Source organism: Anser anser (genome assembly GCF_964211835.1).
Source record: "Anser anser genome assembly, chromosome: 2".
NCBI classification, from domain to species: Eukaryota; Metazoa; Chordata; class Aves; order Anseriformes; family Anatidae; genus Anser; species Anser anser.
In genome coordinates this window covers 147,844,687-147,872,462 of record NC_139721.1, presented here as the reverse complement: position 1 = coordinate 147,872,462, position 27,776 = coordinate 147,844,687, and the positions used below count along the sequence as shown (strand labels likewise).

General features: G+C 38.0%; 1 long non-coding RNA gene across 4 annotated transcripts; it reads left to right on the top strand.

Moving 5' to 3' along the window:
- Positions 1-205: 205 nt before the first annotated feature.
- LOC310893801 lies at positions 206-27,776 on the top strand. Of its 4 annotated transcripts, XR_014579298.1 has the most exons (6): positions 206-1,786; positions 4,799-4,926; positions 5,769-5,928; positions 6,738-6,856; positions 22,156-22,280; positions 22,830-27,776. It is a non-coding gene; the product is annotated as an uncharacterized lncRNA (long non-coding RNA). The 4 variants fall into 4 exon arrangements; XR_014579297.1 differs by lacking the exon at positions 6,738-6,856; XR_014579299.1 differs by having other exon boundaries at positions 5,769-6,856.

The window sequence follows — 27,776 nt, the reverse complement described above, 5'->3', positions numbered from 1 at the left end:
GAAAAAAGTCTTTGGAAAAACTATCTGATTTTTGAAGATACAACAGACTATGAGGCAAAATGTGTAATAAAATGAAGACCAAGAAAGCCTCAAGGAAGAAAGCTCAAGGAGAATCAATTAGCACTTTCCAGTCATCAAAAACAAACATGCACAACCATAGATGTTCATCACAGTTGAATCTATTCTCACACAAACAAATACATGGGTGGTGAAAGTAAATAGCTGCATTACCCTAAGTGCCTCATAATCATCCATAATTACGAAGAACAGCCATTATTACGATTATTATTACTATTAGACCTGTTAGACATAATACTGGCTTCAGAAGGCTTTGAATTAGGCCTTAAAGTGTCCCACACTAATATTGCACTGGTCTATGATTTCCATCTGTATTTTCTGATGCTTCCTCTACTTGTGCTTTACCATAATTTAAAATGCAGCTATTCCAGTGGAAGAAATTTCGTCTCTCATTTTCAAACTCTGCTTTTGCTCAATCACTAACAGAATTTTATTGTGTCTTAGTTTGGTTTTTCATTTCCATAGTGTTTGCAACAGTCTGCATATATGACTCTGACAGATATAAACAGTTTCTATAAGAGCAAAGATTTCTCCCTAACATCATTACGCTAATGCTTTGTGAGCATAGCACCTATGGGAATTTCATGTTGTCAAGGTTTTTTCTAAAAGGCATGTGTTATGCCATTGTATAATATACACTGTCTCTGCTGCAACATTAAACCAAGGGAGAGGAGAAAATTTAATCCAACTTGCAGAGCAATTATTCAGAACTAAATAGAGCAGTCACTTGCAGTAGAGATAACAGCAAAACAAAACTCTGGTACAAACCAAATTCCTGACATTTTATTTCACTCCCTACCTCTTTTTTTTTTTTTTTTTTTTTAATCGCTATGTACTTCTGATTGGAGTAAATTGGGTCAGACTGTCCTTTTCTGTCTACAGAATCTGTTTTTTTTTTGGTTTTTTTTTTGCTTGTTTTTTGTTGTTTTTTAATTATTATTATATTTATTATTATTGTTATGACAGATTTTCCCAAACAGCATTAAATGACTTTCTGTTATGGACTGGGAAATTCTAAATTACATCCCTAGGTACAATTTTCCTTGCATACAACTGCCCACACTCCCAGTCCTCTTGTGAGTGGACCACACGTTACATGTCAGCTACTCCTCCGAAAAGAATTCCATGATTTAAAACGCAGACTCTCATCTATTATGCAAAATCCATGATTACAATGCAAGTTGCTGGCTTCCTAAGAGCGTAGTCCAGCTCTTTCATAATGGAGACTGGATGTCATTGAGTATTTTATAGTGAATGTAAGCACTTTAATAAGAAAGTGATTGATTTTGCAGCTGGCACGAGATTCTAATGATTTAAAATAATGTATTGATTTTTTTTTATTTATTTTATTTTTTAAATTAAAGCCATCTTTCCATTCATAATGGAAGGTCCTGCCCTTCTTGAGATTTATCACCATAGACCTCGGACGAAGCCTGCAATTTTGCTCTACACAGTGAACATAAAGGAAGAAACAAACAATTAAGATAGATGCCTGTTTTATTTTATTTATTTAAACTTTGTTAGTATTAGATTTTTATGTAGACAGAGAAGTGTGAGCAAGAAAATCTGAGAAATTATATGGGAAGAGAAGAACCAAAAGAAGTGGAAGCCTTGACTCTATATCCTGCTTTACCCAGGGTAGTCCTTCAGGACCGAGACTTCAGGCTTTCAGCTGCCTGCCCTCAGCTGTGAATGCCTGATTGGAAAGGTAAGACTCAAGGCATATACCTAAAAAAAAATGTCATTCTGTGCCAGTGACCTGGCTCTGTACTTGAAAGCACAAGAAAAAAGGAGGCAGTGCACTGAATTACAGGTGACTTGTCTCATCACAAACGTAGACTTGATCCCTTTAAGGTAAGTTTGCCATTGCTGTGGCAAACTTACGCTGCTTTTAGAGTTTTCTCTGGGCTAATGGGATCACACGTGCAAGGTCTGAGGCTTTTGATCCAGAATAATCCACAAGAATATGGTGTCCCTTTGCCTCTCTTCATTGCTTTTGTTGATGTACAGCATTGTTTTTGTATTTTCTTAAGCCAATATTTGTAATTATTGTTGAATTTATTATTGCTTATTTTACTAGTTTATAACACCTTCTGCCTAGCAAAAGTGACTTTAATTTAATATATATTTAAATTTTAAAAATCCCCATGAATTAACATGTCATCCCCAACAAGTGCCGGTACTGAAGCCATCACTAACTTGTCACTAGCTGATGATTAAAGCAAGTGGCAGAACAATAATCTACCTAAAGCCACGCAGCAGCAAAAGCTGCATGTACAATATGCAGAGGAGCCTTGTTCCTCCTTGCAAGCAGTATCGCGTTGAGTCCAGCAGACAGGAGACCAACTGTGGGAAGAGGAGTGTGTCTTTCTGGCTCAGTAACAGTGGTTTTGAATTTGTCCAGCCTATTTATGTTATGATGATGTTTTTCTCAGTCTGAATGCTGGTATAACTAACTACAGTTACTTTGCACCTGTCACCGGATATAATCTGTGCCCAATGCTAAAAGCACCTGGGCTTAAATATTCCAGAGCAGAGTGCATGGGCCAGATTTTCCTGGTGGTGTAAAGTAGCTCCACTGAGGAAGGGAATAAATAAAAGCCAATCACTGGACAAGAGTGGTGGAGTCTCGGGGTACCCTGAAGTTGTTTCTGTTCCAGTTGTATTCACAGTCACAGCTGTACCAGCAACACACAGAGGTCTCCTATTTAGCTTTCTACCTGCCTCTAATTTTAAGGCCTGATCCAGTGATCACTAAAGCCAATGGAAATCTTTCAGTTGAGTGAGATTTTGAACTTGCTATATTGTTGCTAATTAGAAACACTCAACCTGTGCTCTATGGGCCTTGTGCAGTTTGCTAGGATAATTTATATATGCCATGGCGTGCCCCGAGCCTCCCTCTTCCCCTGGGAAAACATTGCCTCCCCATCATGTGATGATGATTTGGAAAGATTGCAGATCAGGCAGGCTGGATTGCTGGAGAAGAAGACATCCCTGCCTGTCTCCCTGCTCTTTCAGGGATGTCTCAGGAACCAACAGGCTCCTACCTGTATGCTGCTACTCTACAACGTGTGCAGAGTCAGTCACATAAACACAAGCATATTAAAACTGTGCATGTAGCAGCAAGCCCACAGGAGCCCCACGAATAGCCTCTGCTCCACAGAACAAGGTATGTTCTCCTCTTGGCTGGAAGCACTGGGTCCCACATGATCACAATCATAATATCATGTACCCAGACCGTGCAGACGGCGTGCTGGGTTAGTCTGCGGTCGGGGAAAGGAGGTGTGTAGTTTTTGCTGCTCCTGCTGTAACCGACTTTCCATTCTTTCATAATGTAAAATTCTCCCTGGGTTGCAGCCCAAGCCTTTCAGTAGGCAAAACCACTTGCTGAATGTCATGAAGAAAGCAAGTTGCTATGCTAAAATGCTGGCAGGAGTTCAAACCCAGCAGAAAGTTTAGAGCAGTATGAAAACACAACACAGAAAATTCGTGTGAACAGCACCTTTTGTCTGCTGCAAATACCCAGTGTGCGTTTGGGTGACTTTTTCTATTATACAACAGTGGTTTTGCTTTTGTTTTTGTTTTGTCAAAAAAAGAAAGAAAGCGAAAGAGCATTTTCTTAAAGGGAGACCACCTGGAATGAACATAGCCACGGTTGTTAGCTTTGGCAGTAATTAAGAGGGGGCAGTTATTCATCAGCATAGTCTTGTTGGCAGTCTCTGCTCAGTGCCTATTGCTCTGGTGTTCATAATCACTGACCGAGGACACACAGCAAGAAAATGAAGGGTTTGAATGGGTTTGGAAGGCAGTGACCCGTTGTTCAGCTGTCTCTGGAGTGACTCTTTCTTACAAAGATACGCTGAGTCTGCTTAACCCTGCAAAGTGCGGATTACTGATACGTGCAACAAATTAGGGGTATTAGCCCACTTAAATTAATCTGAGCAGTGCTAATGTGCATAGACTGCTTCTGAGGCTTGGCTAAGAAGCTCAGAGCGAGCTCCTCAGTTTTATGCAGCGCAGACATACTTTCACAGGGCTGCGTGGGACTTCATCACTGTCACACACTGAGCACTTCTTCTGTCTCCCAGTGCTAACACTTGCTGTCTTGTGCCAACACTATCTAGTCCCTCTATAAAAACACTTGGTTGCACATTTTGTAGCTTCTGTAAGCCATGTTCTTGGCTTAGTCTCCTGAGGCTGCAGTCTTCCCTGTCTCTCTCCTGACATGTCAACCTCCTGTTGGTTTTTATTTCTTCACTTCCCTGCAATGCCTCCTCCCTGCTCCTTCATGCCAAGGAGTCAATAGAGCATTAGTTTCATTCTTTTTTATTCTGTTTTACAGATCGGGGAACCTAAAGTCTCTCAATTCAAACTCTCTTCCTGACTCCCCCGTTCCATACTCACACTGTTTTGACTCCATTTGCCTCAGTTATATGTCTCATGCACTTTCTTCCCCTGTATTTGAGTTTCAGTTGGCCCCAGCTCCCCCTCTTCTTTTCCTGCTCCCTTGCATAGTTTCCTTCATGTTTTCATGTCAAAAAATACCCGTATCAAACCTTCAAGTTCTGGCCAGCCTAGCAGTTATCACAAAACAGAGCATTTATTTGACCTTAAATTGCTGTGATGTTTAAGGGTTGTTGTTCTGTGGTTTTTTTTTTGGTGGTGGTGTTTTTTTTTTATTTGTTTGTGTTTTTTTTTAAAGAGCTTTCTCTTTTTACAGGGGATGTATTGCTAACCAGAGAGACAACAGTCAGTCCCTGGGTGTCTGTCAAGGTGGATGGCATTGCAAGTAACTGTTTGCCAGTAGTCACCCCGATACTGAACATGGTTATCCTCGGATGTGCAGCTGTAGGTTTGTGTACCCAGTAAATACACATTTCTTTCTGTGACTCACATTCTTTTGCCATGGTTGGCAAAAGGACCCTTACTTCTCACTTCCCTTCCTTCCTTCTCCTATGAAGTATCTTGCAGATAGGTCGCAAAGTTTTAGTGGTGTTTTAATGGAAACGAGATAACCAGTCCATGTAATGGGCAGTTAACTGGCAGATTCCCTTTTCTTAAAAGTACTAAGTTTAATGAGTTGAAGCTCACAAGTATAATTAGCTAAAGGCTTAAGATACTACTCTCTGAACTTAATTGAATTTAATTTACAGTCTGAACAATTACATTTACATGTTCAAGCAAATGTTTGCCTTTATTTTAAAGTCTTCATCTCTTCTTATCTTCCAGGCCTTAGTGAGGCAAAAGTTCACTCATTAAGCTTTGTGGTGCTAGGACTTCTGACTTTATTTGGCTTGGAAACCAAATTTGTGCAACGTGATCCCTGAACATATTGTAGAAGGATTTAAGCTCTTCTAATGGGAAAAAAATGTTATCAGCTTTTAAAATGTATGTGCTTAAGCCTTAAAGGAATGCTGTGTAGTATTAGCACAGCAACCTGCAAGTTCACGAGAAAAAAAATTCTTACAGTAATTAAGCTGTGGACTGTTTTTGAAAGAGGTAGAGTGTTTTGTTTTGTTTTGTTTTTAATTTCAGAAGAATTTCTAAGCTTATTGCTACAGGTCACTTTGTTGCTTTAAAGTATGTTCATTTTACTCTCTCACTGTAGGACTTTGTTGAAAGAGTTTGTAAATTATATCTGCATAAGCCACAGGACAGTTTGTTTTTCTATGGCATCTTCTAATACGCAGGTATCACAGTTAGCCAAGAACATCGTGCTTACAGATCTGAGCAACTTGGGCAGAAATCCTCCTTCACCAGCCAGAAGTCATGAAACCAAAGGCAGAAATCAGCATGAGGAGACCAGGCACCTCAGACTGATGGCAGAGTTAATCTTCAGAGCCCATTAAGGTAAATAAGGGCTTCTTCTGTTCTGTTCTGGACTTGGAGAGAAAATTCAGTAACAGTTGGGGCCTTTCTCTGAAATGACAAGAAGCCAACTATTCATCAGAATATGAAGTGTTGGAAAGCCATGGATGGCAATATCCTGTAGCAGCAGGTGCAGGGGCTGGTTAGCCCGAGTGGGGGAAGATGTAAAAGGTGAGAAAAATATCAACCTGTGAGCAGCAGAATGCTCCCAGGGCAGGCTGTGGAGAAGGGCGCTCTGAACAGATTCTCCACTGTCCTCCTGCCACTCCTATATCAATATTTTTGGAGAGAAACTGCTTCTTGAGAAAACCAATTAGAGAGAACTGAGTGCTGCAAAAGCAACACTGTTCTGCACAGGCTGTGTGATGGCAACCAGAAGACAGGTTTTACTTGCAGATATTCCTATTTGGTCCTGCTTTGGCAAACAGCAGAAAATTGTGGCCTAAGCAGAACAGTAAAGACTATATTCTGACTCTGACTTTTTCTCTCACCAAAGCAGTAAATGGAATCTTACAGCAAACAGGCTCCCAGATGCCCCAGCTCACGTGGCCTTCTTTCTTACTAGCTGAGAAGGGTCTCTGTTCTCTTCCTCAGTGTCACATGCGGAGAAATCAATAAGCAAGTTCCTGATTTCAAATTTGGTAGTGGTCAGAAGCCCCAAGCAGGAATCACTGAAGTGTAAAACCAGTCGGTCTACAATGCACTTAGTGTTTGTCTCCAGTAATCTTAGGGCAAGGTAAAAGTAAGGCATTAGGTTTGAAGGAGTATCTTTGATTGGTTCTGTGCTGCAGCACGTCTGGAAGCGTGCCCGATGCCTTCGGACTGGCCAGGCTGAGGGCAGCTGGCACGGTGCCTGCAGCAGCAGCATTGCAAGGGCACCTCCAGGAGCAGGCACTGGTGGGTAATGGTGGTAAGTTCGTTTAAAATTTAGTCTGGTTATGTCTGCGAGACCTGCAGGAATGTTTAATGTTGCCTGGGTGTAAGCCTGGAGCAAACCCACTCTGCCTTACTTAGTTAAATTTGCAAAGTCCGGGTCCAAACAGAAGTCTGTTTTGTTTGTGATGGGTGAGGGTGCTCTGAGTCCTCTCAGTGTCCATGGGATTCATTTGGCTGTATCAATGACCCGCCAGGCCTGCAAATGTTTGTACATTAAGTTGTCTCCTTTTAACACTACACCTGTGTGAAAACTGACTGGGGAGCTGCTAACAGACTCTCACTCTGTGGTTCCACAAAGCCTGTGCCATAAAAGCTGTTGTCTTTTATTACACTAACCATCAGCATCAACATATACAAAGGTGCTCATTTTAATTTGACAGCTCTTTCCAAATAGGTGTGCATGGGAAAAGGTCTGATTCACTGTGTGGGGTCGGCTGTGACATTGGCCTTTTGGGAAACCATTTGGCTTCTGGACCCTTGTGCAGCTGTTATCCTGCAGGCGCTGGTCTGGTGGTGTGGGAGCCCCACTGCCCCCTCTTGCAGTCACAGTGCTGCGTGGTGGAATTTGCTCTGGGTTTGTAAAACCCTCCTGTGGGTTATACGGGTCTTACCTGCTTCCTCTCTCTCCTCTTGTTTCAAAGCCAGGAGAATGCTCACAAGGTTTTCCAGCCCCAAGGTTATCAAGTTTTCCAGCCCCATCAGAATGACAGGGAAACACACTGGCACAGTGTGATCAGTCCCAAACACACGCCGCACTCTGGGATGTCAAGGAGAGCTGCTTGGGTGCAAGGAGTAAGGATAGATCCCTCGCTTCTGCTTTTCTCTCACACCCACACACCCGCTCATGTACATAAGGACGAAGCTCTGATCCCATGCCTGTGGCTACCCTGCTTCCTCTCAAATCACACCACCCACAATGTAAGCAGGCTTTAAAACTTGGCATTGAGAAAAACAGAAGTAGATTTCCCTGCTGGTAAATTAATCTGCCAAGGCAGACCCATCCCTTATAACATGAAACTTTAACAAGCTCTTGCATTGAGATGCCCTAATTTGAACAAGGAAAAGTTTGCAGAGAACTGAAACCTGACTTTTCGCTTGGAGATAAGACTATATACATCTCTGCCTACAAGCCCACGGGTATTTAAAAAAACCCACAAAACAAAACAGAATGTCTTTACATATTTAAATGAATTAAAATGATCTGCTCTAGATGAAATATTCAATTCAATTCCTTAACTGAGTTTCGAAGGAGTGAGTTCCACTACAAAAGAAACTTATTAAAGAATAATGAAGACTGTCAAAAACCATATGCTTAAAAGCTAGTAAATAACAAAGTAAGGCTTTTAGTCATCTTGACTGGACAAGGTGAGGTCAGAAAGAAACAACAACACATCCGGCACCATGGCAATGGACTTTTCATGCTTCTTGTCTTTAGCAACTGCTTTTTTAGAGAAGTCTTGCTTTTCCTTGGTCATATATTCTGTTCTGTTAATCATTGTCTTTACTCTGACCTTCTGATGCAGAAATTGTCTTTCATGCAATATTTTACTTGACGTGGTATCTCTCTTTTTTCTTTGTTTTTCTTTTTTTAACTGAAGCTGTAGTTCCCTCATTTGGAAGTACAGACAGCAGAATGAAAGAATAACATATTTTAAGCCACTAGTGAAATATTTTCTCAAACAATGCAATTTTGGATAGGTCCTGGGGCTGTCGTTAATTTCTTGACATCCATTTATACTGAATCAGTTAATAAGTCAGATCCGATGTCATGTAAAACATTTTTCCATGTTTATTTTCTTTGCATTAATGGCTATATTGTAATTGTACACAATGCCCTGAGCAAAATTTAATTCACTGGCACTGATTTACATCTGTAGAACATGTTCTGATGGGGATAGCTGTTGAAAAAAATTATGTTTAAAACATGCACAGCTGTAAAGAACTGATTGGTTGACATTTAGTTTTTTCTGTGTGGGAATGAATCATTTGTTAATTATTTTAGTTTTGTTGTTTTTCATTCCTTAGCATATTCTCTTTTCTTCTTTATAAGTAGGCAAATGATCAATGGTGATCAGGTGCTGTTCCATCTTAAATGCTGTTTGACAGCCTTAGGGTTAACAGAAATCTCATTGCAAAATGTTCATAAACTTATGGTGACAAGAGCAGAGACTTGCAGTACTGTGCTCATTCATGTAACAATGCATCTGAAATTGAACTTAGAAGACAATGGTATCTCAACAATCAGCAGTGCATATGTTACACATTTTTCAAGTAAAGCAAATGGTTTTCCAGTGTGATCTTGATGTGTAAATAAGGTAATTCATGAAGACATTAGTGCAATTTTATAGAACACAAATCTCCCCCTCCAAAATCTTAGCAAGGAAAGTCAAAGTGTATTTTGTTATTTTTAATGGCAATGGCATTAAAAAACAAAAAAGCTTAAGTTACTGAAGAAGGCTTTGATGGCCAGAATACACTGGAGGGACGATAAGGAAATGCTTTTAATAAAATGCAATGCTTATTCCTGTCCCTGGGACTAACATGGTGGTGTAGTTTTGCAGCTTGTAACATCCATTTCTGCCTCTCTCTTCTTCCAACTCTTTTACAGCAGCCAAATAAATAACAAAATATTCTTATCCTCACCTTAATATAAAAACTCTAAACCTGTAAACAATGTATCATTCATAATAAGAAGGCATTCTAAAACTAAAAAGTTTTGTCTGAGTATAACTCTGACACAGCTGAAGAAGATTTTTGACATAAATCTCATGCATAAGAAAAAAAAAAAGAAAAAAAGAAAAAAAATAAAACGTTTAACATAGGCCATCTGCAATTTCTGTGCCAGTAGTGAGTTACATAATTGTTTTGAAAATATACACCATTCATTTTATGTGAAGATTTATATAACCCAAAAAAGACATCACATAAATCATTTGAACAAAAGGGACCAATCCAATTTTGGCCCCGCTGAGTGTGTGAGGCACTCATTTCCAAAATATGAAGTATATTTTAAAATAACCAAGTTAATTTCTTAAATGTTGTATCAAACTGATGTACAGTTGCATACTTAGAGTGACAGAAGCGTTTAACTTTGCTTTCCAGTTGTCTTACCCTGAAAGCCTATGAGGCCTCCTGCTATAAGAAATAAAATATTTTTTTTAAAAAGTTCAGAAAAAGGGAAAAAAAGGAAAAAAATAAGGCAGGGAGGAACAGAAGATTGGAGAAGATGGGGACAAGAAAATAAGGAGGAAAGGAAGTAAAGAAAGAATGGAGGGACACATATGGGCAAAACTTGTGACTCCATACCGAGAAAAGTAACTCATACTATCATTTTCAAACAAGGATTCCTAAATTTTATTGTACATAATTATCTCTTCTTGCAAATTTAAACCTCAAAACTAATTGTTAGGCATCACAGGTAGCATTTACAAAGCATGTGCAATGATCTATAATGTCTACTTAGTCTGTGGCATTGAAAAGTCAAACTGTGAGTGTGAAGTAGGACACTCATTTAATGTCTCATGACTACAGTTTAATCTCCCTTTGTTGATAGTCTAGTGGTAGCTACCTTGCCTGCTATAATTTTATTTGTCTCAAATTTTTGCACTGAAAGGTTAACAGAAATTTATTCAAATTTTGTTTGTTTTCCCCAAAGATAATTACTATTTCTAGTAGAATTTGTGCTCTTTAGCACTGGACATAATCAAGATTAAAAAAAAAAAAAACACCTTTGGTGCTGTTTTTGAGATTTATTTATTTATTTATTTATTTTGCATTTCAAATCAGAAGAATAAAAAAATGTTCTGCAAATCAGAATTCCAAAACAATTGTTTGTACTCTGAAAAATATACAATTTTAACTTCTTTAATATTCTTTGAATATATTTAGTTAGTTTATGGTGTCATAGTATGGCATATCATCATTTCTGTTATTTTAAAGATAAATGAGAGCTGTACTCGCATTGATTATGTTTATACAACTTTTCTAGATTAGAACCTCCTGTTTATCCTATAGTGAAATGGCTTACAAAAAAAGAGTTGCATTTAGAGACTAAGACAAATATTACACAAATCGGGGTTCTCATTATATTTTCAATATAATTTTGTTACGTATTTTAACATTGATAAAAATATTGTTCATCTAATTCATGCCTTGAATAACTTCTCTGCTAAAGTAGTGTGTTGCAATGAAACATTAAGTATCAAATAATTCCATTACAACATGTGTTCTTGAAAAGATTAGGCATTTCAATTAAAACCAATTAATGGCTGTTTATATTTATTTTAAAAATTATGTGAAATGAAGACTTTTGATATGTTTACACATGATGTACCATAGTTCTAAACTGCTGCTGCTAACATTTCATGCAGAATTGTAAATAAATAAAAATGAAGCCAAGGGAAAACTATGTGGAACCCATGCTGACCTGACACTGAAGTTTGCACATTGATAAAAGTGATGGTAGCTATCAAATTAGTGCTTGGTCATTCACTCTGTTTGCATGTATGCATAAGTTGCTTCAAGATCTTGGCCTTTTCAATGTATAATACAAGTTAAGACACCCATGTATACAAAACTGTGATCAGTATTAAAAAGAAGCAATAAAATGGAAATCACATTTGGTAGAACTCTGGAGCAAGCTTAGCTTAGAGGTAAGCAGCAGCCATTAAGTGACGAAGAGTCCTCATGAAACCTCAGTCCAAACTGAAATGAAATCTTGAGTAAGTTCTGAAGTTTCTAGTTTTTTTAACATTCAGACTTGCTGGCGAAGTGCAGATGGTAAGCACACCATCAGGTTGTGAAGAGGGCTGTTCCTGCAGTATTGATGACTGCAGCTAGAGAGGGAAACGTTTTCATGCAATATTCTTATCAGTTTTGCAAACTCAGAAACAAACACACTGACAAAATTTGAGCCTGATATGCCTGCACAGATAATAGAAGCCTCAGTAGCTGAAAGACACATTATCTACAGCTTGGCAAAAATAAGACACTTTCCAGGCCACAGGATCTCTAAATATTCATTTGTTATTTGTTTCTTCTTTTACTGCACTGCTGTAGATCATTTCTCTTGTTCTGTCTCACATTGTTCTTGGTTAGTGGCACTTGCCTGAAATTAGTTTCTAATTGGGATAAATGAACTGCATGTATTCATGGGGCCTGGGCAGTTGTTTTTGGCTTCCAGCAAAAAGCAGTGAACAAGCAGAATCTGGTGGCTGCTGACAGCTGTTTCTCATAGGCTCATGTTATCAGGGCAAACACATGTAAACGATATGAATAAATAACATGCAAATGTTTATAAATTGAGTGAATTTAACTTTATCAGATTATCCCCAAGCTAGTTTTAGACTGAATTTAGTGACACAAAATCCTTTAGCAAGTACCACAGAACAATGCTTCCTATTAGCACAGTGAAAGGTATAATGCTTTATTTTTTTAGTCAACTTTCCACTTGATACCTACAGTGCAATAACTTATAGCTCATGACAAAGCAAGGGCAGCATGCATTGTGCACCAGCCATCCCCAGGTGCGTACCAGGGGAAGCAGTTCACCATCCTCCTGCCAACAAGCTCACCAAACCCACAACATTCAGAGGCATGTCCTTATTTTCTAGCCAAAAACATTTCTGTGTTTTGGCTTTCAGATGCCAACATCTACAAAATATAGTACATAGAAATGTCTAATGTGAACTGTAAAGCAAAGTGGGTGTTGGACAATGGTTCAGTTTGCTTGGATGCCAAGAATGGATTCAGAAATTGGACACAGAATTCTTCACTCATTTTCTTTGTATTTATTACTACGTATTTATTACTTATATAGTTTATTTATATATTTATTTATTAGAAATTCATTGAAGGGAAAAAAAAAAGAGAGAGAGAGATTCATGCAGAGTAAGTGATCTTAGTCCCCTGTGTCCTGAACAGAAATCCCTGCAAGAAGTAACCAAACATACTCAGGATCTAAGCTAATATTCCCATGGCAACTACCTCCACTGAAGTATGGTGAATGCTTACCCCGTTATGAATAGTATCCACTCTCACCACTCTCCATCACTTTTCTGTAACATCGGTAAACACCAATCCAGTCGTTTTCCAAATTATACAATGTTCTTTTTAGACCAGGTGTTTACACTGTGACACCTTCTACTGAGCTCTAAGCTGGCAATGTATAGTATCATTGCATAAGGATAGTCTTTTTTAACTAGAGAGTTTATTTAACAATTTCCACTTTCTGCTTCTGCTGGGGTCTGCTTTTGTCTCTATTTTATTTATGTCAAATTGCTAGTTGCCCTTCAATATGCTAAATTGCCATTTTATTGCTTCTGCTAAATATGCTTTATCCATAATCCTATAGTGGTTAAATTCATCTGTATGGTTAAAACCTTTGATTCAATTACACTCTGAATGAATATTGCATATTGAATTCTAGTCTTCTTTTTGTTTAATATGCATGAGAACTAACCATATAAGATTTTGATGTAAATCAAGAACTAAAATATTAGAGATGTATAAATATTTTTACCTCCAGAAGTCCTTGGAGATACACTAAAGAAGTAATGCTTATAGCAGAATTGAGTTAGAGTGACATTCAAAGCTGAATCCAGAACAAGTCTGAGTTTAGATGCAAAGCGACAAAACTTTCTCTAATTCCTTAGCATAAAAACATTGCATGGTCACTTTATTTTTTATTTTTTACTAAAGATTTGAATTTTGATAGTTAGCAGATATTACAGTAGCTCTTTCCACTGCATGTTAAAAATTCATTTCATTTCTAGCTAACTTTTCCTGGCCTTTCATCTTTTCTTGCTGGATCTTCATATGCTGAATTTAAGAATTTGCTATAAAATAGCTTCTCCCTTTTAGACCAAGCCACCTCTTATTTTTTTTTCTTTTCTTGATCAACAGAATAGATGGAGATCCTTGTTTGTCTTGAGTGCTCTCTCTAGTTTTGAAACCAGTACAACACATTATCTGTTCACATAATGTCTTGCCTGTAGACTAGAGCTGGGTTTGTTCTTTGTCTCCTATGAAATTAGAAGAAATGCAGATATTAACATGCTGGGCTTTTTACTATTTTCTTTCTTCCTTCTTTCTTCTCTGGCTTGCTGTCTTTTTGACTTTACAAAATTCTGATTACACCTGCTTTGAGAATAATGCTGTCATTGGTTGTTCCGTCTGAGACGGCTTTTCCTTACCAGAAATACAGTTTGATGCTTAAATGACCTTGGGAGCGAATCACTTCTTCCCCACTGGGCCATAGATTTGGAACAAAGTAATTCTGGGGAAAAGATCTGGCAAATGACATCATTTTCCTTCTTTCTCTGGCATTCTGTCAAGGTACATTTACCTGTGATAAAAGCACCAAACAAAATTCTTTAAAAATAAATACTGGTAAAGTTTCTTTCTTTCTGTTAGGTCTCATAAGAATTATGTGCAGTGACTACTTCATGTGCTTAGACATTAAGAAATATTTTTGGTCTTCATTTCTGAGTAAAAGATTTGATTGAAAATAAATGATCCCTCTCAGAATAATCTGTATTTGAAAGCACTTGCTCAGAATGTTGTGTTTGATACCAAGAAAACCCGATCTTGGGAGAAGACCTGAGCACCTTCCACCATGTTATTTGTTATTTATTAGATAATCACTGTTTTCTTGAAAGGAACTCGTTTGTTGGCCAAATCGAGGCACAGATATGATTTCTGCACAGTACCACAGTGTATCAATGAGGAGGAAGCAATCACTGTGTTCCTGTAGAGCACCTATGAGGGCGTTCAGTTACCAAATCATGCAGGCACATCCCTCATGCCTGAAGCCCTCAGTCTGCAGTGCAAGTATCAGTGGATCCTTTCTTCTGTTTCTACATCAACTGGTAACAGCAATCTTTATAAACAATCTTGAAAAACAGATGCTCCTGAAAAGTATATGTGCTATATTAGCCACACTGAGGTCAAAATGCCATTACAGAGACTGCAGCACTTGCATATGCCCCAAAGCAGAGGTTTCACTCTGGCTAAAAAGCACCACGTAACAGAGGTAGCAGATGTTTAATAGCTGCACCATTGACAATGTGTTTAACTGTTATTAATATTTATAATTCAGTAATGATAACCATGGCTCCAAAGTGCACTAAATGCACTATCATTATTGCTTTAAGTTAAACCTTTGTCTCAGTTAATTGGCTATGTGTCCCACTTCTATGTAGCCCATATGGCAAGTCCAGGAAATAATAATATTGTTATGCTGGAAAAAATGAGTGACTGCTCTCAAGTGACGCTTTGGTCCCCAGACAATTATTGAACTGGTTTAAGCAATGGTCATGCTAAACAGCCCCTCTTCAGCCTTAAGGAAAGGAGTAATTAAACATCTTCATTTAGTGAGAACCCCAGAAACAGCAGAAGCCATTGTCTGAGGCAGTGGGTAACATGGCAAAACTTGATAAAAACTGCTACCTGTGGTTTGAGAAGTTGACTGGTTAAAACTGCAGGGATAAAAGGCTGATGTGGCAATCTATGGATAGGTGTTTCAGAAGAGGAAGTGAATATAAAAAGCCATCAGAGTGAGAGTTAGTCATAGGCACAGGAAAGGAAAATGGAGAAAACATTTCTTTGTCTTGGAGCTAAGTAGAAAGATAAGTTAGGGATTTCTCTGTGGAAGAGTGGCTATTTATAGCTAGTGAGTTCCAGCAAAGAGCCTGTGTTGTGTAGCTTTTCAAAACAAGGAGGATGCACCAAAGAATATACCCAGGAAGTTTTCCTTCCTTCTATTACAAGGAGTACCTTGTAATGGAAAGCAAGGCTACTGGCATTAGGATAAGTGCTTGTGTCAAAAGGGTTAACAACCTTACAGCTTTGGTCTTATACAATGCATTTGTCTGATAGTCTATTTGTCTGATAGTCTAACTAATCAATAGCTAATGACAACAGTATTGCACTTCATGTATGTATGAAGTACTTCATACGTACTTATGTATAAGAAAATTTTCAACGTTTGTATCTTTGGTTAGGCTTCATTCCTCCCTTTCATGTAATTAGAGAAAATATTTTTATTCCTGCACAAGGTTGGATCTGACCAAAGGCAAATGAGGATCCAAATATTGGATTAGGGCTGGAAATAGCAGACTGCAATTTTGGTGATACCTACATGACATATCTAACATCCAGGTATATTCAACTTAGAGGTGCTTCCACTCACCTCCTGGGGAGCTCAGGAGAGGAGAATGAGTCTGCTCGATTCGTCCATGGCAGTTTTCCTTTCCAATGTCTTGTCCTACAAAGCTTCCCAGATGTGCACTGGTCCAAGCCATCACTGAATGTCCCATAGTCTATTCCCATATCTGTTACATTTGTAAGCTAAATTAGGATGTCTTGTTTCACTGGAATCTTTTTTTTTTTTGGGGGGGGGGGGGGCAGGGGGCATGCTGTTGCCTTTATTCTGCATTAAAATGAATGTTAATTCTACCTCTCCCATAAAAATTGTTTCTTGGCCTTCTCAAATACTAATGACAAGATAACCTGACTGCTTTCTGATGACTGTTCCCATTATTAAATAGGTTACATGGTACCTGCTTCCTGCAGGTCTGGCTGGCTGATCCCCAGATGAACTCAAAGGGTTTACAAAGCCAATTTCCCTCCTCTCTTTGCCCAGTCTGCACTCTTGTTCAAAAGATCCCCACCTTGACAAAGTGTATGTGCGTGGGGAAGTTAGAGGCAATGACAGAGAGGGATGCAGAAGACGTGGATGCAGAAGAGGTGGAGGGGCAACCCCTAGCTGTGCAGCATCTGGACCAGCCAAAAAATCCTTCTGGCCACTGGGCCAAAATATTAAGCACATTGGCAGTCTGGATTGAAATCACGAAGAATTGTTAAATAAATACTGTCACTTCTTTGTAATTTTCCTCCTTCATAACAAGTACTTGTAACATTAAAAGTCAGTTAGTTATTAAATCACACTGTGCAAGGGTGTATTTCTAAATATGTGACAGCTTCACATCTAAAACCATAAAGAAGAAATGAACATCAATTGAGATATTTTTAATATTTAGATTAAAAACAAAATTCAAGGAATCAAAAAGAAAACAATAAATTAGAAAAAAAAAAAAAAGTTGCTAGATGAAAATCTTCTTCCATGAAGCTGCTGCAGTCTGGAACTGTTTTTGCCTACCTCACCAGATGTCAATTTAAAATACATTCCTTGCCTCTGATCATTTCCTCTTTCTCATTTCAGTATACACAAAGAAGTCTTGCCCTGTCATTGATTGAAAAGCATCGTAGCATCATGTGCTAGGTTCATACATATATACTTTACCAATATGTTTCGAATATCAGTAGAAAATAATAACGAATCACATTTATACATGCAGATAAATGCACTGTTGCCAGGATGATCAACATTTCTTGACAAACAGAAATCCTGATTCTTGAATGTTACGTTAATAAAATGAAGAGTATAGTTGCTGATTGTTCTGACATACATTCCTCATAGTTCCAGGATCTTCTAGAAGCTGCCAGGTATTCAGGGAAATGTTTGAGTCCTAAAAGTTACATGAATTATGTATCTCTTGTATGAAATTTCAGATGATCCAATATTTGTTATACCCTATCGGCTATTCATCATTTGCTATTCATTATACTTGTATTTATAAGTTTTAGTTACCCAATCAGGGAGTGCAGACAATGCGATATGATTTGGTTGACCAGTCAAACACTTCAAATAGTGAATAGATGACACTAACAATTTGAGAACAAAAAATAGGCTGAAATCTGTTCGCATAAAACTGTTCAGTGAATACTTACAAAGAACAAATGTGTTTGTAGAAATCAGGATTGTTTCCAGAATGATTCATGAACAGCAAAACGGCCAAATTAGCAACAAACACTATTTGCAATGGATAATTCAATCAGTCATAGATAAAATAGAATTCAGCAGATTCTCCTCTCAGGAAATGTTGAGTAGCGTTTTCCTTCTCTGCTCTACCATCAAAGCTGACTGGAAAACATGCTCTTTTCTTGCAAACTTCGGTTTATATGAGACATTAGCAATACTTTTAATCTTAACAGCATTCTGAAAAATGTTGTCCTCTCTTTCTTGAGTCCCCAGGTATTTTTAGCCACATTGATTGGCAATAAACCGAGGCATGACTGTATTTGATTAAACCTGAAAATTCATGCCTGCTTGACGTACCTAAATAATCAATCAATTTTGATACTTAACTTTAGAAAGCTGGGTTTAACTATTTTGGGAAAACCCCAGAAAGATGGTGTCAGGGCTGGATCTTCTCCCCTTTCAGTGTCCTTAGATTATCTGTGAGATCCACAGAGACCACTGAAGTTTGTGACTGCTCCTTTTCTGTTCAGGCAGTGACACTAGTGGTATCATCATGATCCAGTGGGATGATCGATGGTTGAGCTGTATCATACAGATACAAAATATTGTATGGATTTGGCAACTCTTTTTGAATAATATTCTAGTATAGGGATTGACATTCCCTACCTTTAGCTATGTAAAATATCAGGGCCCACTCCATTTAGTCATCTAGACTCTTTCAATAAAAAGAGAAAAAATCTACACCAAGTTGCCTGGGACAGATGATTGGCAGTGGAACGAGATTGGATGAACAGCCTTTTCCAGATGAAAAAGGTGAGATTCGTAGGGTGGTGTTAGAAACACCAGGTGTCCCATAAGGCCTCCCAAGGCCTCTCCAGAAATCTGTGGATCTCTCTGAGGTCCTGTGACATACGTGCCAGCTCTGCACTGGTGTTCTGCATACACCAAGCTGCATAAAATTGCAGTGGCTGTCTGTACACATTGCTCTAACTTTTAGATTACACAGAAAGAGTTTACCACTGGTATTAAATAACTACTCTCAAATCTCTGCGCTTACCTGTGCTTTGAGCAGATGCTCAATACCACTTAGACGATTTTTATTTAAAACCCAAAAAGTGTCTTAGGAAATGTTAGCTCTTATATACTATACTAAGTAAGTGAGGATAATATGGAAAGATCACACATTTTCAGTTATGAGATGGTGAATTATCTTCTTTTGTTTTAATTGTATTCACACTGTTGCCTCCTTCCATGTGTGCACCACTTTGTTCACAGAGCCCAGGAATGAAGGCTAGCAGGAAAGACAGGAGAGAATGCATTTGCAACCTGTACAAGAGCTTAGGAGAGGAGCTGTGAATCACATATATGGCCCCATCCTGACTCCCTGCCTGCTTCGTCCTCCTTGGAGAGCAAGAAAAAGAGGATGTGATACTATTTGTCTCCCACTTGACCAATACTGATAGGGATCCTCTCACACCTGATTTGTTACATATATCAAATGTTTTCCTTACCAGGTCCCCGCACCAAGCAGATATGCAAAGGCGGGAAAAGTGTCATAAAAAGCTGATGGATCAAATATTCTCTGAATTTATTCATATGCCATGTACGTTATGTACTTCCATTTCCTCATAAACAACTCTATCATCACTTTTATATATGGCATCAGGCTGAAAAACCTGTATTAATTGCCCCACTTCTTAAATTGTGAGAACTGTTTCTTCTGCTACCCACAGTTTAGATACATATGATTATATGAAAAATCTGCTGTATATTTGCAAGCGTTCTCTTTGATGTGTATAACTATGTTTGTTAAGTAACAAACCCGTGAAAATAGAAGGCAACAGAATGAAGTACATCAGGACAGTACTGAAAAAAATTGTTCATTTTAGCTTACAGCACTTGTCACAATGAAATCTCAACTTGAAATTCACATTTACATTTGTTTATGTATTATTTTAATACTGGGAGGCTTTAATCTTCAGTCCTGGAAATGTGGATAAATTTAACATCAATGATTTGCTCACCTACTTTATTGTGTTTCTTCCCTTTTTTAATATATCTGCAGTCTATATCCTAACCATGCAGCTATCTTTCCTCTCTCTCTCTCTCTCTCTCTTTTTAAACAGGAACATGTTGCTATTTTACAAGCCATAAAGGATTTTTTTTTTCAGATTAATTAAAAAAGGCTTACCAGGCTTGTACTAGAAAAAAACAGATGGGGTGGCTCTTTAAGTAGAGAGTCATTCGTTTACTTCAGAGCTTGAAATGAGTGGGGCTACTCAAGTGAGTCAAGTTACGTAAGTAAAGAATGGTTTGGACAATAAAATAGACTATTACAGCTAATCAAATGTTAATACTTGGAGTCCAAGGATGACCTTAGGTTACTGAATCTGGCAAGATGCTTTTACCCACCTTGAGTTGAAAAGTGTCACAGAGGAAAGCCTGAATGTTCACTGGAGAAACTTTAAAATAGAAGCATCATAACGTCTCTGAGTCACAGAGCTTTACAGAAAGCAAAGAGGTCATAGTGTGGTCATCCCCTTGAGGAAATCTGAGTAATATAAAAATTTTCTGCCCTCTGACTTGACTTCATGGGTGGCTGAGCTATTTTACCACTCAGGAAGTCTTGAACAGAAAAAATGCTGATCAGAGAACAAAAGTTGCAGCACTGTTTTCCTTCCTCATTCAGTTTCTTTCACATTTATTTTGATATTGGGGGTTTTAAACTGCATGGAATGACTTGGATGATAATGTTTACTGAAATATCCTGGAAAGAAACTCCTATCAGCCTTGTAAAACAGAAAAGGGTTTTGCTTTAAGAAATGTATATGAGGGAAGCAGAAGGTAAATTAAATTTTAGAGAAAGGAAAGAAAATGGGATAGCTCAGCCATATGTAGAAAGACATGAGTGCTCACAAATGTACATTCTTTGTGAGTATAAAAATAATATCTAAATATATGCAAACAGATCAACTCACGCAAACATTTGTATAGTCATATAGGGATACTAGCATAAGCATACATTTTTGCATTCCTTATACATCTTACAAAATTATATATAAACTGGCACATACCACATCATATTCATATTCATTGATCTAATTAGAAATCTTTTAGTCTAGCATCATTGTTTTTTAATCATTTCCACAGTTTATTTGTGCCAGAATATAGTGTTTCTGAGATTAATCTAGGAACAGTCTTACTGCCTGATTGGAGGCAGTATATTTCCTGAAAGAAATCACATTTGCTTTTATTTGTAGTGCTTTTTCATCTCAGTGTATTCCTAAACTTATTGACAAATTTCTTGAACTATGAAAAGCATTATAGGGATGTTTAAGAACAAAGTAAAGAACTTAGAAGTGCTAAACTCATGAAGAACTTCCTAACAAAATGCACCTACAGATACACCCAAACACCTGATTGTTTTCTGGCTCCTATTCACACATTCATATGTGCTAAAGGCAAAGTGTTGAAAAACTTGCTGAACTAGTTGCTTGGTTAGGTTTCTTCCCATCTACCCCTATACAGGTTATATCTTGCCATAAAGATAAGATTTTGTGGATTAGGACTATCTCTTCACTCTGTATTTGTATAACTATCACAGTGACTACAGCAAAACACCACAAAAAGGAAAATTCCTACTCACAAGGCCATGGTTAGAAGAATGCAAAAACTGCTGTTCTGGTTTAGGCCAATGGTCCACCTAGCTGAATATCTTGTTTCTATCAGTATTCACAAGTAAAAATCCAAGGAAGAACAAGCATACATACATAATGCTTTGCATATTCAGACTCAAACTATTTTCATTTCAAAGATTCTTCGTTTTGATTAGATTTGTCTATTTAGCAATATCCAGAGGGTGACTCTTTCAAGTATTTGTCCAGGCTCCAATTGATATCATGCTAATTTTATGCACAAGACCCTCTGGCAAGCTGTCCCATAGGTCCAGCACCTGCCACATGGAGAACCACCCTTTGAAATTTATTCTGAACATGGCCCTTATGCATGCACATGATGGTTACATTTCTTGTTTTTGGCAAAGAAAGTGAGCTGTCAGTCATCACATCACTCATAATTATACGGAGCTCTACAAAATCCTCCCTAAGTTTCTCTTCTGACTTAGAAGCTCCAGACTATGCAGTTGCTGTTTGTGCAGAAACCATTTTAAAAAAAAAAAAAAAAAGGATCAAAATAGGATCATCATCCTTGATGCCCCTCTCTGGACCTTCTCAAATTCTAATACACCTCAGAGACCATTTTATAAGTGGAGATGGGACTGTTTTCCCTCATATGCATCACTTTACATATATCTACATTGCATTTCATCTATCATTTTATTGCCCAGTCATTCAGTCTTTGTAATACTTCACAGTCTGCCCTTGTCCTGCAAGTCTGAATAACATTGTATCATCAGCATATTTTCTTACCTTACTGCCTACTCTCTTTTTCAGGTCATTTTTGACATTTCTGTCTGAGGCAGTGCTGGCTTAACCAGCTTGTACCTGCTGCACACCCTCAGCATGGCTGGGATAGTTCTCCATGACCTGGACTGGGGTAGCACAGTGAACTGGATCAGGCAAGTGACCTGCAGGTTTTCTTTCTGGGCTATTTTTAAACAGAGAGGCAGAAATAGAATAAACTGATACTGCCAGACATAGAAGCATTTTCTTCCACTGCCCTAGTGGTAAGGTGAATGAGCAAGCTTAACCTTGAAATCATCAGCTTACAATGACTGCAAAACTCACATGTTTAAAACGTCACAGCCACTGTATGTAATGCCCTTAGCTGATGAATAAAGCAAAGGATTGGGAAAAGAGGCACAGGTATGTAAGTTCCACTTCTGTGTGGTGATTCTGTGTGGGTTTGCAAAGCCTTTTTCTGTGTTAATTGTGAGAGATAAAATAGAATAGCTTACAAAAGAGGACATGGAGGAGGTAAAAAGGAAAGAGGTAAAAACAAGAGGAAGACTAAGTGAGGAAGAAAGTGCAGTGAACATACTAGGGGGATGTCAATCTACTAAACCTTACCACCTTGCTATACCTTTATTTCTGTCTTCACCATCATGTGCCTGAGAATATATCCCATTGGACAGAGATACTCTAGAAGGTTGTGTTTTTTTTTTCAGTTAGTTGTGGCAGTTGCCAAAGAACCCTTTCATCCATCAGGGGAAGTGTGGGAGTGCCTTGGAAGTTGCTTCATCAGCATCCTAACTGAAGAGTAGAGAGCACCTCATCTAAGTGAAAATGGAAATGAAGACTGAATTATTTTTGCAGCTGTATTGACTATCCCAAACTTAAGGTACTCCATACTTGGATTAAAAATTTTCATGTGTGTGTCATAAGAGATTGCAGCTAAAACATAGGCAGGACGTCTTATGGACTCTGTATGGATATTATACTTGTGATCTTAAGAGGAAGAAGATGGAAGAAATGTGGATCCGAATGAGTATGTTTTGGAGTAGGTCTCTAAGCTTCAATCAGTAGACAACTATACCTAGGCTCATCACTCCAAACTCCATTTAGCCAGCAAAGGCAGATATTTTTAGGAAGTAATTCACACAAAAGTAATTCACAAAACCTCTTTTGCATGTCCCTATTAGAATAGATTGTGCCTTTGATTCCAATGGCAGTATTGATTACATCACCATTGACTGTAAAAAAAGCTTAGGACAGTTAGTTCAGGAGTAGACATCTTGTTTGTAGAGCCCCAGTTTATGTCCTTTATGTCTTGCTTGTGTCTAGAAATAGTTAAGTAATTTGTGAGTTGGCATCTCATGCATTGGTTCTGAAGGGCTTAGTCCCTTTGGTTGAACTTTTCAGCACTTTCTGTCCCCATAAGACTCCTTAAATAATTTCATTCATCCTAGGACATCTAAGATAGACATCACGGATAGTATCTTCAATTTTTCTTATCACATTTGTCACAATAAATTTGCTGAAAAATCTGTTCAGCATTTCCAGTATGAGCTATTTACATGCTCGTAGCTTAAAAAAAAAATAATCTACTTCAAATTGTCTACAGCAATCTCATCTGCAGCTGTTTACCCATGGTTATTTAGTTATTTGAGTGGCAGAGTCGTTTAAAAACAGTGACCAGAACTGTTTAATAATAAAGAAAAAGATAGTTGGTTGTTTTTTTTTTTACATTTCTTTCCCTTATTCAAAAACAATTAAGTGAATGCTTTAGAAAGTTATGAAATATTGAAAATAAAGTGCGAGAATGGAAAATATTATACACAATCAATTATAGTTATCGCCGTTGCCATGATTGGGATTTACAACACGCATCTCTCCTTGCAGTAAAAAAGACATAAAACAGGACATGAAATTAGTTGAACAGCAATACCTTTTTCTCTATGTTTTCCTGAGTACCAGACTTCTAAAAATTCCCTAACTATGACCAGTTTCCTCCTGCATCACAATCACATTGGGAGTAGCTTTTATGTTCCAATATGAGAGGCATTAGACAGCAAAACTATGTGAAAATACAAGGTTAGCTAGCCTTCCTTAAGGCAAGTAAATGAAGTCAAATAGGATGCTGAAAAGTGGGACAACCTTAAAACAGTGGGACATCTGGCTAGCCTATCTGAGATGGAATTGAGCAGCTGCTGAACTGTCACAGGAATGCTCCACAAAGGCGCACAGGAATTGCTGTTCCAGTTCAAACTAATGGTACCAGTACCAGATGCTTCAGAGGAAGACGTAAAACTCCCATAATAGGCAATTATACAACAACATGTTGGTGAGGGAAGTTTCTCCTTTAAGACCCAGACATTTAGTACATGATTTATAGCCTGAAGAATGTGGGTTGATTTATGTCCTGGAGAAACCACAGTTATCCTTATAATTCATATAACGTCTAACCCTTTCTTTTGAAACATCTACATTCTTTGTCTCAGTTACATGTTATGGTAGTTGTGTATTATTAGGAACCAAATATGAAGAAATACTGCAACCAACTGAAATGCAGGGAAGAATGCAGAGGGAAAAGGCAGTTGGTGATGTAAATTAGAATATGGCCAAGAGGCCAGGCATAATCTTAAAAAATAAATAAATAAAAATAAAAATTTTCACTTCTAACCACATGACAGCACTAGGAATGGCAAAAACATAGCCAACAAAGCACAGGTTGGAGGCATCCAGGTGTGAGGCTGCGTGGATGGAGGGAGATGGGGAAGAGCACTGCCAGTTGCCTGAATGTGGCCCCCTGTGCTTCCTTGTGTCAGAGCTGCTAACAGCCACTCTGCCAGAGAGGAGAAGCACCAACAGCGAGGCTCTCTAATCCGGTTTCCTTAGGCACTGAAATGTGGCCTCAAGAGGAGCATGTCTTAAGTCCCGTCCTTCTCAGATACTTAGATTGCTTACTCTCATCACACAGTACATAGTCCGGTATTATCTTTGGGCAGCTTGAAGTTCAAATTTTGACCAGGCTGTTGAACTGGTTCTGAGAGCTGTTAAATGACAGACTAAGCCAGTAGATTTGTGTCATTGAGATGGCTTCTCTAAAGAGGGCATTAAATCCCCATTGGTCAGGGTTGCTACAGTAGACTGAGCAATTTTTTTCTCTCTCAGAGCATGAGCATGTACTCTAAACTATTTATGTTAAGAAAATGCATGCCAGGATCTGAATGCTTGCTAGGGGTATGACATGACAGGCACACATGCTACAGCTGTGTACATCCTGCTGCTGCCAGAGACTGTATTTCATTTTGCACTGCTTAAAGGAGTAGTTTAAATTTTATGGCAACCCACAAAGTGCATCAGCATATAAACACATTCTCATCTGAGAAAGGGGTTTTGGTCCATGCTACCATTTTCGAGCCAGCAAAAAATGGTAATAAACAAATGGAAGAAGTTCATTTAAACATGAGCAGACTAAATAGTTAAGTCACCCAAACATTTCTCAGATTATAAAACTGTGAGGAACTACTGTGTTAATCTAATCCAATCTTTCTGAAAGACAACCTATTGTGAGTTACAGATTGCCAGAGACAGAGATTCCACCATTATCCTTGTTAAATATTTCCCGAGGTTAATCATTTTCCTTATAAAACTACTGCCTGTATATTTGATTTTTTTTCAGCTTCAGTGTCCATCTACTTCATCTTGTTATGTCTTTGTCTGTTGGACTGAAGAACCCATAATTATCAAATATATTCTCTCCATGGAGATACTTATAAACTGTGATTATGTCATCTCTTAACCTTTCTTTTGATAAACTAAACAGATTGAACCCATTAAGTTTACAAGCAGTATTTTCTTGTCTTTTTACCATCCCTGTACTTCTTCCCCAGATTACCCCTTTCTCCTCACCAGTTAACAAATGTCTTTGTAAAATGGCAAACCCCAAAATTGGATCCATTAATCCAGTCACAGCCATACAGATACAAAATATAAAGATATAACAGCCCAACTCCTCTACACTCTTTCAAGACTCACAAAAGCCATATTTGTTCAGTTATGAGACCGTTTACATTTTGAGACCTACCAGTTAGCGAGTTCTAATAAACTCAATGTGTGCTGTGTTGACTTTTAGTCATTACAGTTCCTTAAAGAAAATGTTTGCTGGGCAATCAGATGAATGCGTGACATAAATCTATGTATATTGTATCAATGCTATTTACCTTTATTAATCCAGTTTGTAATCCCATCAGAGAAAGACATCTGCTTGGTTTGACAAGAACTATTTTCATAAACTCATGTTGATTGACATTTAATATATTATGCTCTTTTGGAAATTGCAGTATCCCAGTTGATAACATTTCATGAGGAATTATTCCATCAACTGCTGAAAGACTATATTCTGCCCCTGTGGAAATTCTGTGGGTCATTTTGTATTAAGTAGATTCTAACTTATATTAAACCTATTTCAAACTTTTGTCATATACTATAAAGCAGCCATCACTGCAAAGAGGCTGCCTTATACAAGTGAAACGGCTGTGGTAAGAGTGTAAACACTTCACTACAAATTAAACTAAGCAGGTAGTCATATTTAAGCCTTAGGCTTCCAGAAAATCAATCTTCCCATGTGAGAAAAACTCACTGATCTATAGCCTACATGAGTGTGTTTATTTAAAAAATACATTACATTTATTATGATAACATAGGTCAGTATATAAAAAGATGCATTAAACCCAAACCACTTAGATTTCTGCAAAGCCCATGTACCAATGATAATACCATACTAGTAGACAAAGAAAATTCTCGTCATTTATTACAAAACAGTTTACCCTCTTAAAGGCAACAGAAATAAAAATCTGTATTCCAGAAGTGAAATGCAATGGACAGAAGAATAATAACATGAAATGTAATCAAAATGCCCAAAGTTCACATAGAATAGGTCTGAAAACCAGTAGTGGGCTCTAGGGTCCTACAACATAGACCATATAATCAAATTAAAAATAAATTGAGGGAAAGTTACTACCTAGGCTTCCCTGGTAGTCTGTAATCCTACGATTAGGTCAATGAGAGTATTGCAGTTTAGAGCACTGCGGCATCTTGTCTTTAATTTATCCATCCAGGCTTGTTATATATACAAAGCATTGGGATAGATAAGCCTGTAAGAAGTTTTACCTAAGACAGCAAACTGAATTTTCTTAAACAGGATAGTAAGAAATTACAATAAAATCATTCATTCCTCATCCTTCTTCCTTGATCTCTGGGGCCTGGACACCCGTTTCTCCCATTGCTAACTTTCTTCCATGGAGACAGATCCTTTTTTTTGAAACCCAACTAGAGAAGAAAAAGGTGTTATCCCTCACCCCTATTTCCAGAGCTTCCAAGGGCTGGAACAGAATTAGGGGATCTGGGTTTGATTCCAGTCTGTGTCTAAAGAATCTGAACTTCCATCCAACTCCCTAATACACCATAGTCAATAGGAAGAGATGTAAGGGTGTTATGAAGTATTGTTCTCATTTCCATGTGCTGAAGTTCTTCCACTATATGTGACCCATTTAAACAATGAAATAGAAAAGAGAGCAATGGCTCTAAATCCCAGGGCTTAAATCACTCACAAGGATGTCTAATAATAAAACGTTTTATTAAATGAGACACTCTCCTACCCCAACCTCTGT